Below are 16113 nucleotides of genomic sequence, written 5' to 3' on the forward strand. Positions count from 1 at the left end.
AATGAACGTTAATAAAATAAATCTCACACTTACGATAGTTAGATTAGAGCTATTGCGTCATATTGTAGTAGATTAATGTTACTTATCACATAAACTTTTCCGCTTGATTTGGAATATAGAATTTAGACCAAATGTTGGGACTTATGAGGTCATTCAGCGCTGAAAGGGAAATTGAGAGCAAAAGGTTTCAAATGTGTAACAGGAGGAAGTCCTCGCAGTAGCACTATGTAACAATTTTTAGGAGAGGGTGGAAATTAAGATGGGAGAAAGACAGTATGAACAAAGGTAACCTACAGTAAAAGGAATGAAAGGGGTTGCAACTAGGAGCCGAAGGGACGCTACAAAGAATATTAAGTAATGCCTTCAGTGAACCGAGTGAGGAAGGTTTTCCGCGCGAAGACTGCAGTCAGGCTCTGTCTTTTGAATAATCTCGCGTCACTAACTTACAATATCTCCACTTTTAGATAAAACGTCGTCACTACTGGCCTCGATAATCATTCTTATCTTCATGTCCGTTTCACATTCTTACTATTCTTACCCTCCTTCCTCATCGTCACGATGAGTGGTATCTAATCTCGCTTTTTTTCGGCTGGCGTTCAAATTTACTTGAGGAAAAAATCTAGGAGGTGTCTGGAAGCAGCATCTTAATCATATTTCGCATAAATTTCAATTGCAAATAAAGCTACAGAAATTCTGAAGATAAATTAATGTTAACGCAAAAACTTAGAACGCCATTTCAGTGCTTTCCCAAGACTACATCTTTAAGGCAGACTACAGCTGCTGTCTGTGGACCATGCTATCAGGTTGGGACCAAGTGATGAGCTGAATTCGATATGTGATAAGGTAATACACTTACAGGCTAGAGTTTATTATTAAGTTTGTGCTGCAATATTATTCTTGGTCTCTTCGTGCTAAAATGAACCACGTCATAAAAAGCCTAAGACGCTCTTCCCTAGCACCAAGGTCTAGACCTATATTCTAGTAAGTTAGACTAAAGAAGCATTTGTAGCATTTCTGTTCTCCTAGTGGCATCGTATTTACGCTTTTTATGTCACTTTGTTTATAATACTATGATGGAATACTGTTCTTTATTGGACACTGATTACGATAACGGATACATTCTTATCACTAATTCAAGACTACGAAATAACAGGGACTCCTCTTACTCAAATCATGCCGTATAGCGATGTTACGCAAAGCTGAAATTTGAGAAACGCAAGTATAGTAGTAGTGATGTCTTTCTAACGTTAAACTATAAAAAAGTAAGAAAAGAGTATCAGTACTAATCACTTTCTTAGAATAAAATAAAACACGTAGAAAATCAAACAATAAAACCAATGAAAACATATTGGTGGGCTGCATTTATGAAAAAAAACCTTACCCCCCCAAAATTGCTACGAAAGGTTTCTCAACTGTTTATTGTAGTATCAGGTGTACTTAATAACCTATCAAAAGTATACCACACCATGCAAAAGGTCTTGATTTCCAAGATGGCGTCTATTAAGCCCCTAAATCCTGAAAACTCCTGTTACTCTTCATTATTCAAACTAGATAAGTAATGCTGGTGCTTAACACCTTATTTTGGGGATCTGAATGCCAAATTAGCATATCTGCATTATACTGAAGTGATCATATACTAACAAAATCCAAGATGGCGGACCAACATGGCCGCCATACTATGAAACTCTCCATCATTCATTCTAATTTATTTTATACAAGTAAATTTAGCGTCTGAACACCTGTTTCGGTGATTTGGAAATTCAAAGAGCATATCTGAATTACAGTATATTGAAGTAGGTCTAATTACATATATATAAAATTTAATATGGAAGATCGATATGGCTGCCAAAAAAAATACTTATTTTAAATAATTTTATGCGGGTAAATTACTTTCTAAACCCCTGTTTTGGGAATCTAGGAACCCAATAAATTTATTTAAATCACAGTATATTACAATGATTACATATTCATAAAATCTAAGATGGAGGACCAATATGGCTGCCAAATTACAAAAAATCATCATTATTCATTTCAACTCAAATTACAGAAGTAAACTTGATGTCTAAACTTGTCCTCTGGGGATATGGCAATCCAATTATCCTATCTAACTTACAGTAAACTGAAGTGATTATATATATATATATATATATATATATATATATATATATATATATATATATATATATATATATATATATATATATATATATATGTGTGTGTGTGTGTGTGTGTGTGTGTGTGTGTATATATATAAATACAAAATCAATGATGGAGTAGTTATATAGCTGCTGAATTATGAAAATCCCCATCACTCATTTCAATTTACTTTACTCAGGTAAGTTTGGTGTCTAAATCCCTTTTTGGGAATCTGGAAATCCAACCAACTTATCTGAATAACAGTACGTTGAAGTGATTAGATTTTCAGCATCTAAGATGGCGGACCAATAAGGCCACCAAACTTAGTGTAGTGGCTACTTGTAAAATGTTATCATAAATTCTATATTATAAGTTTCTGAAAAACCAGGTTTACAAATATTCATTGTCTCTTTCTTCTTCCTGTAAAGCTTTAGTGTGTGGATTCTCACAGCTCTCAGCTTAACATGGTCCACAAGCAGGTGTGTACGGTAGGTCATAGCCTTTGCAACTGCAGTGCGTTTGACAGGCAGTTTTGCATTTACAGTAGACCATCTGAAGGAGGCTTTCTGAATCAGCAGTTGTCTTGCTTATAACTGGCAAGAGCACTTATTCACTTTCATCTTTGCGTTACAATGTTTTGATAAAAAGAATTGTCTCTGCCAAGTCATTTGTTACCCCAGAAGCCTCCCACCCACCAAGTCCTCGACAAAATATCATTGATTTAGGGTGTATTACCAGACCATGGTGTGGACTGGAAACGAAAGTGACATGAATGTAGTGGATTGGGGATGGAAACTGGAGGACAATCAGTTTGTGCCAGTTATGAGCAAGAAAACTACTGCACCAGAAAGCCTCCTTCAGATGGTCCACTTTAAGTGCAAAACTTCCTGTCAACGTGTTGCAGTTGCAAAGGCTATGAACTACCGTACACACCCGCATGTGGACCATGTCAAGTTAAGAGCTTTACAGGAAGAAGAAAGAAACTGAATATTTGTAAACCTGGTTTTTCAGAAATCTAATCACTTCAATGTACTGTTATTCAGATAAGTTGGTTGGATTTCTAGATTCCCAAAAAGGGATTTAGACACCAAATTTACGTGAGTAAAGTAAACTGAAATGAGAGATGGGGATTTTCATAATTTGGCAGCTATTTTGCTCCTTCAGCATTGATTTTGTATTCATATATATAATCACTTCAGCTTACTGTAAGCTAGATAGGATAATTGGATTGCCATATCCCCAGAAGACAGGTTTAGACAGCAAGTTTACTTCTGTAATGTGAGTTGAAATGAATAATGATAATTTATTGTAGTTTGGCAGCCATATTGGACTTCCATCTTAGATTTTATAAATATGTAATCATTATAATATTCTGTGATTTAAATAAATTTATTGGATTCCTAGATTCCCAAAACAGGGGTTTAGAAAGTAATTTACCCGCATAAAATTATTTAAAATAAGTATTTTTTTTGGCAGCCATATTGATCTTCCATAGTAAATTTTGTATATATGTAATTAGACCTACTTCAATATACTGTAATTCAGATATGCTCTTTGAATTTCCTAATCACACCGAAACAGGTGTTCAGACGCTAAATTTACTTGTATAAAATAAATTAGAATGAATGATGGAGAGTTTCATAGTATGGCGACCATGTTGGTCCGCCATCTTGGATTTTGTTAGTATATGATCACTTCAGTATAATGCAGATATGCTAATTTGGCTTTCAGATCCCCAAAATAAGGTTTTAGGCACCAGCATTACACATCTAGTTTGAATAATGAAGAGTAACAGGAATTTTCAGGATGTGGGGGCTATTATAGTCGCCGTCTTGGAAATAAGACCTTTTGTATGGCCAGATTGTGGTAGACTTTTAATATGTTATCAAGCACACCTGCTACAATAAACAGTTGAGAAACCTCTCGTAGCAACTTTTTTCGGGTCAAACCTTATTTTCAGCCGACTAATAGAATATCAGACATGTTAGCAGATGATATTTAGATGGACGTTCTTAAGAGTAAAGAAATTACTGGGAAGCTGAATCATCAGTTCCTCTTCGGATAAGGACAAATATAGTAAGATTTGGAACGCCCTAGAAAACTTCAATTCAAAAACCACGAGCGAAATTAATTGGAATGTGAGTGAGTGAGAACTGGGCGTGGCAGATTGCTTTTTTTTACGATTGATGTGATAATGATGCATAAAAGAATAGAAGCCGCCAACTGCAAGGACAACCGTTTAGCTTTTGGCAATGAAAAACACACTAGCTATCTGCACTTAAACAGAGCACGCAAGAGATGTATATGGAATTCGAATACAGCGTATAATTTTTCGTGAAATTATGAAACAAGGGGAAAGCGGTTGACATCTTGACGATCAATGACACTGTAAGATATGGCCAGATCGGAATGGGACGACTGGGTGCATTCGTTTGGGAGCAGGCGATTTGCAATGGCCGGTTCAGCACCAACTGATTTGGCGCGGGACATTGTGGCATGAGAGAGAAAAACTGTAGGCCTACAAGTAGACATTGGTGACCAAATGAATAACTAATCATTTGGTCCCTGTATATTTCCTGAAATGCTTAATTTTAGCGTACCATCTGAAGTTTTACGAGCACCCCTCCCCCAACTCCGAAACTAGGGTGATCCATGAGAAATTCAGGTGACTACTGACTACTTGTCAATAAATAAACAAAAGTGTAATATAACTTTAAAAAAAAAACATCACTTTAATCTGTTAATCACTAAAAAATGCGATGCAGTTTTATTTAATTCTTCATTTGGTAATTATCAGCAAATTTTTCTGTACGACGAGGCATCATATGAATAAAAAGAGAGAGAGAGAGAGAGAGAGAGAGAGAGAGAGAGAGAGAGAGAGATTAGAAAAGATAGCAAAAGAACAAACACTTGTGACAGCGCACCTCTAGCAAGCTAAACTGAGACTAAGGAGTAACATAGTTAATCAGTTAAGTAGCTAAGCTTGTTTTTTTTTCATTCCAAATGTGTATTTATCATGTTTCTAGCTTAATTTATAACAGGGTTATTGTAATTTGATTCTCTTGAAGCTGTGCGTAAAGATGGTATCCAAGAATGCAAAATGGTCTTGGCGCTAAAACGTCGGTCGCCGATTGGAGAGTCAATTGAGTTTGGCGCCAAAACGGCTTCGCTAAAATGTAGTAAACTCTTAGAGATCTCTGCTTTATATATCATTTCCATCTTCCAATCACCTACATTTTCTCTACACTGCCGGACCGCCTCAAACAATTCGAATCTATGTTTTAAACCAAGTCAATTTGAATACCATATCGTCGAGAGAGAGAGAGAGAGAGAGAGAGAGAGAGAGAGAGAGAGAGAGAGAGAGAGAGAGAGAGAGAGAGAATGACAACTGGTTCAAAACGATTAAATTAATGAGTTCCTCCTATGCATCCGTCATCAGAGCAGCCATCCGCCGTAGCTGACAGATGGCACTTCTTGCTGGCAAATTACTTGTATAAACATGATATGAATTCTAAGTACTTGTGCTATTAGAAAGAGGAAATTGATATTCATAAGAAGAGAGGGCGGGTGGGAGGGGGAGGACCGGAGGGGAGAATGATAACTAGTATAGTCCTATATTACGTTCCCCGCATTTAATGTTAATCCAAATATATCGCACAAGCACCGTATAGTCTAGCATTTTTTGTTCGGTAATTCTCTTCCAAACTCTTCCGATAATGTCAGCGTTCAGCAAACACACTTATAGATTAACGTGACTTCCATTAGGCAGAAAAGCATTGCAAATGAGTTTCTCGATGATTTACCAAGATCATAACGCATATCGTGAAAACAAAGGTATACTTTCGTAACGGTAAAGGTTACGGATTTTAACATTATACATACACACACACACACACACACACACACACACACACACACACACACACACACATATATATATATATATATATATATATATATATATATATATATATATATATATATATATATATATAGTGTAACCTATTGTTAAAGAAAGGTGAATCTCAGCGTAAGGGTTAACAAATGAATAATGAAGGATTATTATTCAAATAAAAATCAAAGCACGATGCATCCAGCTTATTTTTTCCTAATTCGTATTAAAAGATATGATTAAACTACCATTCATTGTAATGTAACTGAATTTTTAGGTTTAAGCAGAGAAAAAACATCAAGTCATGCAATGATTATAGAACGTGCATGTGTTTGTAGTCGTTCCAGAACTTCAATCCTGTTTTGTTGTATCATTATCTGATGAAAATTAAAATAATTTCAGTATATATATATATATATATATATATATAATATATATATATATATATATATATATATATATATATATATATATATATATATATATACAGTATATATATATATCGCAAACTTTCAATCTTGATACTTTGCGATTAAAAAGCACATCTACTTAACGGAACTGAAACAAACATAAAATGCCATAAAACGAAACTTTACATAAAACTCAAAATAGCGAATAGAACGCGAAAACGGCTGTTAGGCTGTTTGATACCTTTAGGCACACAAAATTACACAGTTACTTATTACATACCAGGCAAGTTATTCAGCTGTGGTTTCATCATCTTTTAAGAAAAGACTTAGAAATGATGAGGTCTGTAGTCGGATGAAATAAAATGATAGTGAAAGAAGGGTCTTGGGCTTGTGTTACCTTACGGACATAAGTGTGTCACTTAGCAATGATCACGGTCTAGTCTGAGTGGTGATGATATACAATTATGAACGATATACGATTGAGTGATTGGTTCTTCAGACCGCCTTCTCTCTCTCTCTCTCTCAAAAAGCTTAAGACAAAATGTGAGTGGAAAAGAGAAGTCAAGCTCTAGGAAGTGCAAGGCCTCGTCACAAACGCAAGGTTTGAGAGCAACAGTTCATATGTTGTCACTTGTCACTTGTCATCGGTCTAGGGCAGCTATAACCGGAAGAGGGAGAATGCTAAGCGCGCCAAAATCCAACCTTCACGGACGAGATTCATCTTCGTTAACAAGTCTTGTTACGTTACGTATAGAGAGAGAAACCTATCTCATTTTTGTGCCCAAAAATTCCCAGGAGTTCTAATAAACAAATTACTCTTTTTCCTTCTTGCGCTCCTCAAATACTAAGGAATATAGTGATCAATATACCTGCAAAAAAAAAAAAAGTCTTTGCGTATCTAAAATAAAAAATAACTTGCAACAAAATCCAAGGCCACCAAATAAAAATGATTGCTCCAAGAGGCTTCGAAGACTTTAAATCAACGTCACAGATTCTAAACACTGCCTTAACTGGGAGGACTCATTCATTGTTCTTCGGATATATAGATACATAGACCTATACGGTAACAAGTAAGTCGCCGACAAACCAATAAATTTGGTCTGTAGGCAGATTAGAAATTCAGATTTCCACCAAAATTATCTAGCCTCCCTAACCACAGTGTGGTCGACATAATATATACTAGACCACACGTGGCCCGTTGGGTCACTTAATATTGAAAATTTGGGGATGGGAGGGCAAAGGGGGAGGGGAAGAGGAGAGGGAGGGGAAGGGAAGAAGAGGGTGTGCAAACAAATAAACTTTTCAGAATTTTAATACGTATATATGTATGTATATATATATATATATATATATATATATATATATATATATATATATATATATATATATATATATATATAGTATTATATATTCACAGGTGAAAAAATAAGAGGCTGGGTGTAGGTCCTGAGCGATTTCGGCTTTTTTAAAAAGCAGACGCAATGCAGCCTGGTTCAGCTATGCTGACGATGTAATTTGTATATGACCAGAGAACGAAAATGTAAATAACTTTTTTTGAAACGTTAAATGAATTAGTACCATCAGTTAAATTTACTAAGGAAATGGAAAAGGATATTTGCCCACCGTTTTTGGATTGCTTGAAACATAGAACATCAGGTCTTGACTTCTTTGTTAACAACAGAAAACACAATGGAACTCTACACATAAGTAGAGCAACTCTTCGCCTATAGCAAATTCCACTTACAGACTCGTGTCACTGATGACGAGGGCTTCCCACTGTCCATAACAAAACTTTGAGAGGAATAAAGCAAAGTCATTCCACAATATGTGATATGGGTCAGATACATCGAGGCAAAAGTATTGGGAAGGAAACGAAAATTCGACCGTTTTCTTTGGTGCATTAAAGGAATTTGTATTATCGGTAAAATTGACTACGATGGAAATTGATCGATGCCTTCGGTTTTCGGATTGCCGTGTATATGTACGTAATGGGCTTAAATCTCTGTGCAAAGAAAACTTCCAATATTTCCGATAATGTATATTTTGATTCTCGCATCCGTATTTTTAAGAGTGTCATGTCGTGTGTGCGTAGCCCTGAATTTATTGATAATGAAGTTAAATTTTGATAACATGAAGGAATTTAGATACCATGATACTGTATTCGGTGATGTACTGAGAATAACAAAAAGGGCTTTTCATGGTAATAGCAACAAAGCAACACATAACACGAAAAGGTTTTTTTGTATTGTTTCTATTACATTAGAGATATTCCTCATTTGCTTAAAACTTTAGTGTTAAACAATAATACAGTGAAAATTATATTACGCGTATATCTAATCCCATGCAAGTTACGGTGAAAAATTCTGTATTAATCAACCTGGAAATCATTTGGAAATGAAAGCTGAACAGAATAAAAATAATGAAGACACGCACAGGATAACAGTGTGTGCAGTTTTGTTTCAGTTAAAAAAAATCAGACTAAGTCGCTTAAAAGTTGGTCTATTCCTATAAAATATTTTGATAAGGATGCGAATATCAGCCTAGAAATACATGAACTTCATCCATTATTTAGAATGAAAGAAAGGTAAAATGTAATGTGCAAGTCATTTCACATTAAGAAACAATACAAGCCTTTGCTCAGGTTTCCTCCAAAAAACAATAGAAGAATAGAATATATAAATTAGGCCAAAGGCCAAGCGCTGGGACCTAAGACGCCATTCAGCACGGAAAGGGAAATTGACAGTAAAAGGGTTTGAAAGGTGTAACAGGAGGAAAACCTCGCAGTTGCACTATGAATCAATTGTTAGGAGAGGGTGGACAGTAAAATGGAAGAATTGAGAATATGAACAGTAAAAGGAACGAAAGGGGTCGTATCTAGGAGCCGAAGGGAAGCTGAAAAGAACTTAAGTAATGTCTACAGTGCACCGCATGAGGTGCACTGACGGCGCTAACCAACGGCCCCCCCCCCCCTACGGGATAAAAAAATAAAAAACAAAGTTGTAAATGGCACGCTCGCCCTCTGTCACGGAGGAGAATCACTCCTTTCTGTTATCGACAATGATTAATCGTCTGCATGATTGTTTGAATTGTTCTTTCATCTTAGCATATTTAAGGATTTTTTTTTTTTTTTTACTGCGGACACTGGTGGAAGTTTAAGCCTCTAAACAAGAGAACCTTCATTCAGCCTACACTGTTGTCCCTTATCCTGAAACCTCCGAAGAACCTCAGCCAATAGCCAGTCTTTCAAGTTCTGAGCCAAGTTCACCATTTAATGTTACTGTTGTTGTTTTAGATTTAGCTGGCCTTGTGCCAGCACGGGCTCTTGCTTCTAGAGCAGCCCGTAAAATGTTACTTATCTAGTCTGAGTAGGTCCTGTTACCGAGCAGAAAGTGGAGAACTATGTGAAGAATACGTCGAAAGTGCTCAAGGCTAATCTGCTCCTCAAATTCCTCATACGAGGTACTTAAATGGTAAGCAATAGGATGAATTTCGTCTCTTCAGTGATGAGAATATGATTGATTCTACAGCTAAAATCTCTCTCTCTCTCTCTCTCTCTCTCTCTCTCTCTCTCTCTCTCTCTCTCATATATATATATATATATATATATATATATATATATATATATATATATATATATATATATATATATATATATATATATATATATATGTATACACACACACACACACACACACACACACACACACATATATATATATATATATATATATATATATATATATATATATATATATATATATATATATATATATATATATATATATATATATATATGATTGTAATTACTTTTGTATATATTCCTCATTAAATGTTACAGGTCGAATTCAGCAGAGAAAACTCTGCCCTTCTTGGACATCCACGTAACCCAAAATGGGGAACGGTTTGACACCAAAATCTACACGAAGACGACAAACGCTGGGCGGCGTCTCAACGCAGGTGGGGAGTGCCCATTAGCCTACAATCGGTCAGTGGTTGATGCTTATATCAAGAGATCTATAACCCACTGCTCCACGTGACGGGAGACACCCGGAAATCGAGCGAGTCCAGCAACTGACCAACAACCGATTTCAGGATAAACTCATACAAGATGTAACAAGGAGGAGAACTGGACAATTCTGCAACAGTGAAACCAGAACAACAGGTGACGATGACAAAAACATAATTTATCATCGGACTGAATATAGCGAAAGATTTGAAGAGGAGAAGAAGGCGATCACCAGCATAATCAACAGAGGGATAACGCCCAAAGCCCCCCTCGAGCGGGCTCAAGTTCGTATCTATTGCAAACCGCATTTGACTGCTTCCCTCGTAATGAGGAACAGCGCCAACCAGAACCAAAACAAAGAAGACAGTGCCAACGTCGTTTACCGTTTTACTTGCCCTGAGAGGATGTGCCACCCTCCAAAAAAAACGTACGTTGGACACACTTCTACAGCGTTAAAAAGACGTCTACAGGCCCATCTTAATAGCGGAGCCATCCACCACAATCGAAAACCGACGACTCAGGAACTAGTGGAGAATACCAATATCATCTGTACGGAGCAAAATCTCCAGCGACTAATCAGCAGAATCGGTCTTCATTTCATTACAAAGACCGAGCCTGAACCGCCAACTGGAAGCAGAAAGATCGCTCCCATCTTGTAGGCGGCCAATATTATCCAACTACGAAAGAGCAAATAACTCAAATAATGACAACAACATTTCTTGAATCACGCCTCTCTCTCTCTCTCTCTCTCTCTCTCTCTCTCTCTCTCTCTCTCTCTCTCTCTCTCTCTCAATCCTCGCCCCTCATACCCCCACCCCGCCACTCTCTGTTCCTTGCCTTTCGTCCTTTCCCCGTGATCCGTATCCCCGCACCCCTATTTAAATTTTCGTTTGTTGCCAAAGAACCAGCACACGTGGTTTTTGTTTACATTATAGTTCATCTAAAAATTGTTGATTATTGTAAATCTTTTTGTAATGTATTATTTTTGTACAACTTAAATACAGTTAAAATATTTTTTTTTTACTTTAATTTGATTGTATTGTATTTAAATGTACTTATTGTTAATGTTTTTTGGACGCTACAACTCCGTCCGCACCAAGTAATAAAGCATTAGTACGCAAAGAAAATGTAGTACACTTTGACCTCCCGCACCAAAATCACTTTCATGCATCATAATAAAGTTTTCATCTACCCTAACCATCTCACAGACTCATCAACATAGAGTTACGGGCTGCTCTAGGAGCAAGACCCCGTGCTGGCAAAAGGCCAGCTAAATCTGAAACAACGACAGAAAATGTAGTACACTTTGAAGAGGTCACGACAAGCGACGGAACACCTTTGGTGTTGTGTTTCCAGTAAATGGAGGAAAGAGCTAATCTTCGTTTCTTTATCCATCCGTTACATCTTGAAGAACGTAGAAGATTTAGAAAGTACCGTGGAACTAATAAAAAGTTGATCAACAGCCAAAAACCCATTGAATTCAACGAAATTTTCATACAAGAAAAACTTTTCCCCAAAAGCATATATATATATATATATATATATATATATATATATATATATATATATATATATATATATATATATATATTACTAAAAGGACCGATACTTGATAATGTGGACTGTTTGTCCAGGAAAGCTTGTAACTTTTTCTGAATAAAAACTCCATTAGATACCATCCAATTTGAATGAGGTCCTTTTAGTAATTCTACTAATGCAAAGAACAATTGTGTATGTGATAAAGTTAATATATATATATATATATATATATATATATATATATATATATATATATATATATATATATATATATATATATGGTTGTATTCCACATAGGAAAATAAGAAATGTTTTAGTTAGAATATGCCCAACAATTTCGTCCTTCAATGGACCTCTTCTTGGATCGTTTGTTAAGGACAGAGAAAAAGTTTACGATGCGTGTGGCCAAGAAAGCCTACAATCTTAAACATAGAAATACCGTTACCGGACTCTAGCAGTTTGAACAAAAAAAAAAAAAAAACATATAACAGTAAAACAATGAATAAAATAAGATTAGCAGTTGAACAAATGAAAATTACCCTATGTGGAATACAACCAAATGACATATCTTCATGTCTGAGAAGATTACCATACACACACACACACACACACATATATATATATATATATATATATATATATATATATATATATATATATATGGTCATATATATATATATATATATATATATATATATATATATATATATATATATATATATATATATATATATATATATATATATATATATAAATATGGTCTCAAGAGGACAGGTACTTGAAAGATTCAACTCCATTAATCCCTTCTCCACGTAATCCTTTGTAACCCTTTCCGAATATTTAGTCTTCATCGCTTCTGTCTATTTTTCTTAGATTTGTTTTGAGTCTCATATGTCCGGAGGTCTGATATGTTCTATCAAGCAAGCTTTGTAAATCTTGAAGTGTTCTGCTGATTAAAACAGCAGTATATATCTATTTTAAGTCAGTTAAATTTTTATCGTTATTCCAATCTAAACTTTCTCTTTCATTTCCTACCGCTTTTTTATTATAAAATCCTTGAGACCAATCTAGTTCCTAATATTAATGTACCTAACTTAAAATTGAAAGGTTGGTGGAGATATGTGGATGATATTTTTGCCACTCTGCAGGGTGATGAAAGCGAAATAGACACTTTTCTAGACGAACTCAGTAATAATAATAAACTGCCCTTTTTAGACATCCTGATAGAAGGAAAGAAATAAGATATGAATTCAGCACATATAGAAAGCCCACACACACAAACTCGTATATGCATTTCTTCTCTTTTCACAGACATGATATAAAACTAGGTTTATTTTTTAGGGCAATGAGAACGTGTGACCCTTGTGGGATAGGTAAAGAAATTAACTACACTGATAAAAGCTTTGATACATTAGGATACCTGGAATGGTTCAGAAAAAGGGCACTCAACAAAGCTAGGAGGACTTTTTACAGGGAAAATGCAGAGAGTACATAGAATACAGAAAACAAGAAAACAGTTGCCTCCCTTATAAGCCTAAAATTAAACAAATTGCTTCAAAAATGAAAGAAATTAAATATAAATTTGTGTATACCTTTGACAACACCGTAAAAAACAAAGTATGTAAAAATAAATTGGAAGGAGAACACAGTAATGCAGATGATGTAGGGTGGGGGTATACATAATTAATTGCAACAATTGTGGAGACAAATATGTGGGTGAAACAGGTAGGGGAATAAGGACCTTTTTTTTTATTTTTTTTTAGAATCCAAGAACACAGAAGGGCAGTACAGCTCAACTCACAGGGGAGTGCTATAGCTAGGTATTGTTGGGAAAAGGACCATAGGATGGATTTTAAAAACAGTAGGCGTATATACAAAAGCAATAACATCAGTCATAGGAGCGTAGTGGGAGGGGCACTCATCAGAGAGATTAAAGAGACAGAAGGAAGCAAAGGATTTACCTCAGAAGATCCCATAAGCCGAGCTTTAATATTAAAAGAAGCTAAGATCAACCCTTCTGACCTGGAGGTTAGGTCTCCTACCCAACAGACCGATGGTGACTACTCACTTACCACAAGGGTTAATCTCCCTGACCATCAGATCAGGATATCAGACCGACAGGAGGGGATTAACAACTCTTAAAAGAATGGAAACCAGGACAGCCATCATATAAATGACAGCACAGGGAGCAGTGATCCCACTTTTGGGGAATTTCTCCCCAGATTGGGAATTTTGAATGTTTTTCGGGAAAATCTGGGGAATTCGATAAATTTGGGGAAATCTGGGGAATTTGAATAGGTTTTCAGTGAAAACTTAGTAACATTTATGCAAAAAAAAAAAAAAAAAAGCCGCCAGCCGACCAAAACAAAACTATGGCCTCTCCCTCTGTAGCCTTTGTTTTGGAAGACATACGGTTGTGGGAGTGGTGCGGGGGGCGGGGGGAGAGTTGGGGAAGTGTTTGCTCCACACAGGACCCCCCCACCTTCCCAGTCGCGGCCGCCTTGATGAAATAACAATAACAATCATAACACGTGCACGTGTGACGTGTGAGACGAAAACTGTAGAAGGTATGTTATAAATTATTTAGAATTTAGTTATTTTTTTATGGATGAGATAAGCCTGGGCCTAAATCAACATAGCACTATGCTGTCCAACTTAGCAAAGTCCCAGTCACCCGAAGGGGAAATTCAATAACTTTATCAAGCCTAAAATTTGGATAAGCTTAGAATATAGGCAGTTTGGAGGCATTTCCCCTTTCTACAAATATCTTAATTTCTTAATACCATAGATAAAGAATAAATTGGTAAGGAAGGAAATATGAAATAAGGCATAACATAGAGTAAGTTGGACGAGTGAGAAAATAAAAAAAAATTGTATACAAGCAGATCTCTCTCATATATCTCTAGCATTAATTAACTACTTTTGAGTATCTAATTTTAAAACAATGGTACATGTACATCCATAAGTAATGACAAAATAGTTACAATGGAATAATTACACAATATTATTAACTAAGTAGTGATACGGACATATGTTAAAAAAAAATAATAAGATTTAGAAGAAAGAGGGAGTTGTTGTTAGATTAAGGTGGCCTTGTGCCAGCACGGGATCTTAGAGAGAGCGCCAGTTCATTATACAAACAGCTTACCCCTATATGACTTTTCTTGTGTAGACAAAAATATTAAATATTTATAAATGGGCTATACATAGAACGGTAAATCTTTGTAAAAAAAAAATAGGAAAAATATGTAATTGTTCATTGGTTGGTGAGAGGAAATAGACTGAAGACAAATCCTAAGCAGGGCGGAATAGGAAGGAGATTAAAATACCGAGAAATGAAATACAACCCCTATAATCTTATAATTATAGCCTCAGGGTTTGTCTCAAAGACATTCAAAGGTCTGTCAAGTTGTTGTTTTGTAAAACTGTCAACAGGGCAGATCTTAAAATGCCATGCTCTTCGTGCTTGGTAGTATGAATTCCCTGGAAAATATATATTGGGGAATTTGTGTCTGATTTAGGGAATTTTTAGCCTCGCGCTAGGGAAATTTTGTGATGGCGTTGTGGGAACACTGACGGGGAGAAGAAGTTCCAGAAGATTGCTGGACCTTGAACCAGCCTGACCACCTTCACATCTCTTGAAAAAGGGTCACAGTTGGGACCTGAAAGGACTCGAGATTCAAGTAATATGTAAATATTTACAGTAAACAAGTCATACACAGGAATCTTGGGAGTTTCTCTTTCCATCTTCCGAAGAAAACTGAAAGAAGTTTTTGTTTGATTCCCTGTATCATCCCACTGTTTACTGGAAATCCACTTCACAAGACCCCACCAACATTAGCTTTGCATCTGTTTCGTTCATGGATAATTTCACTTAGCTTTACATAATTAACAGGAATGCCATAGTGACGCAATACCTTCCATATGATACTGGTCTGGGGACGTTGTTAAATGCCATCTCATAATCAACAAAGGCCGTCAGAAGGGGATTTTCAAATTGCATACGCTACTGCACAATATGGCGTAACATAAACATTTGACCTGGGCGACTCCTGCCCTTTTTTAAACCAGCTCGCGCACCTCCGGCTTATTGAGAATAAGGATACAGTCGATTAAGTGCAATGTCTCTG

The sequence above is a fragment of the Macrobrachium rosenbergii genome, chromosome 25, assembly GCF_040412425.1.
Source record: "Macrobrachium rosenbergii isolate ZJJX-2024 chromosome 25, ASM4041242v1, whole genome shotgun sequence".
Taxonomy (NCBI): Eukaryota; Metazoa; Arthropoda; class Malacostraca; order Decapoda; family Palaemonidae; genus Macrobrachium; species Macrobrachium rosenbergii.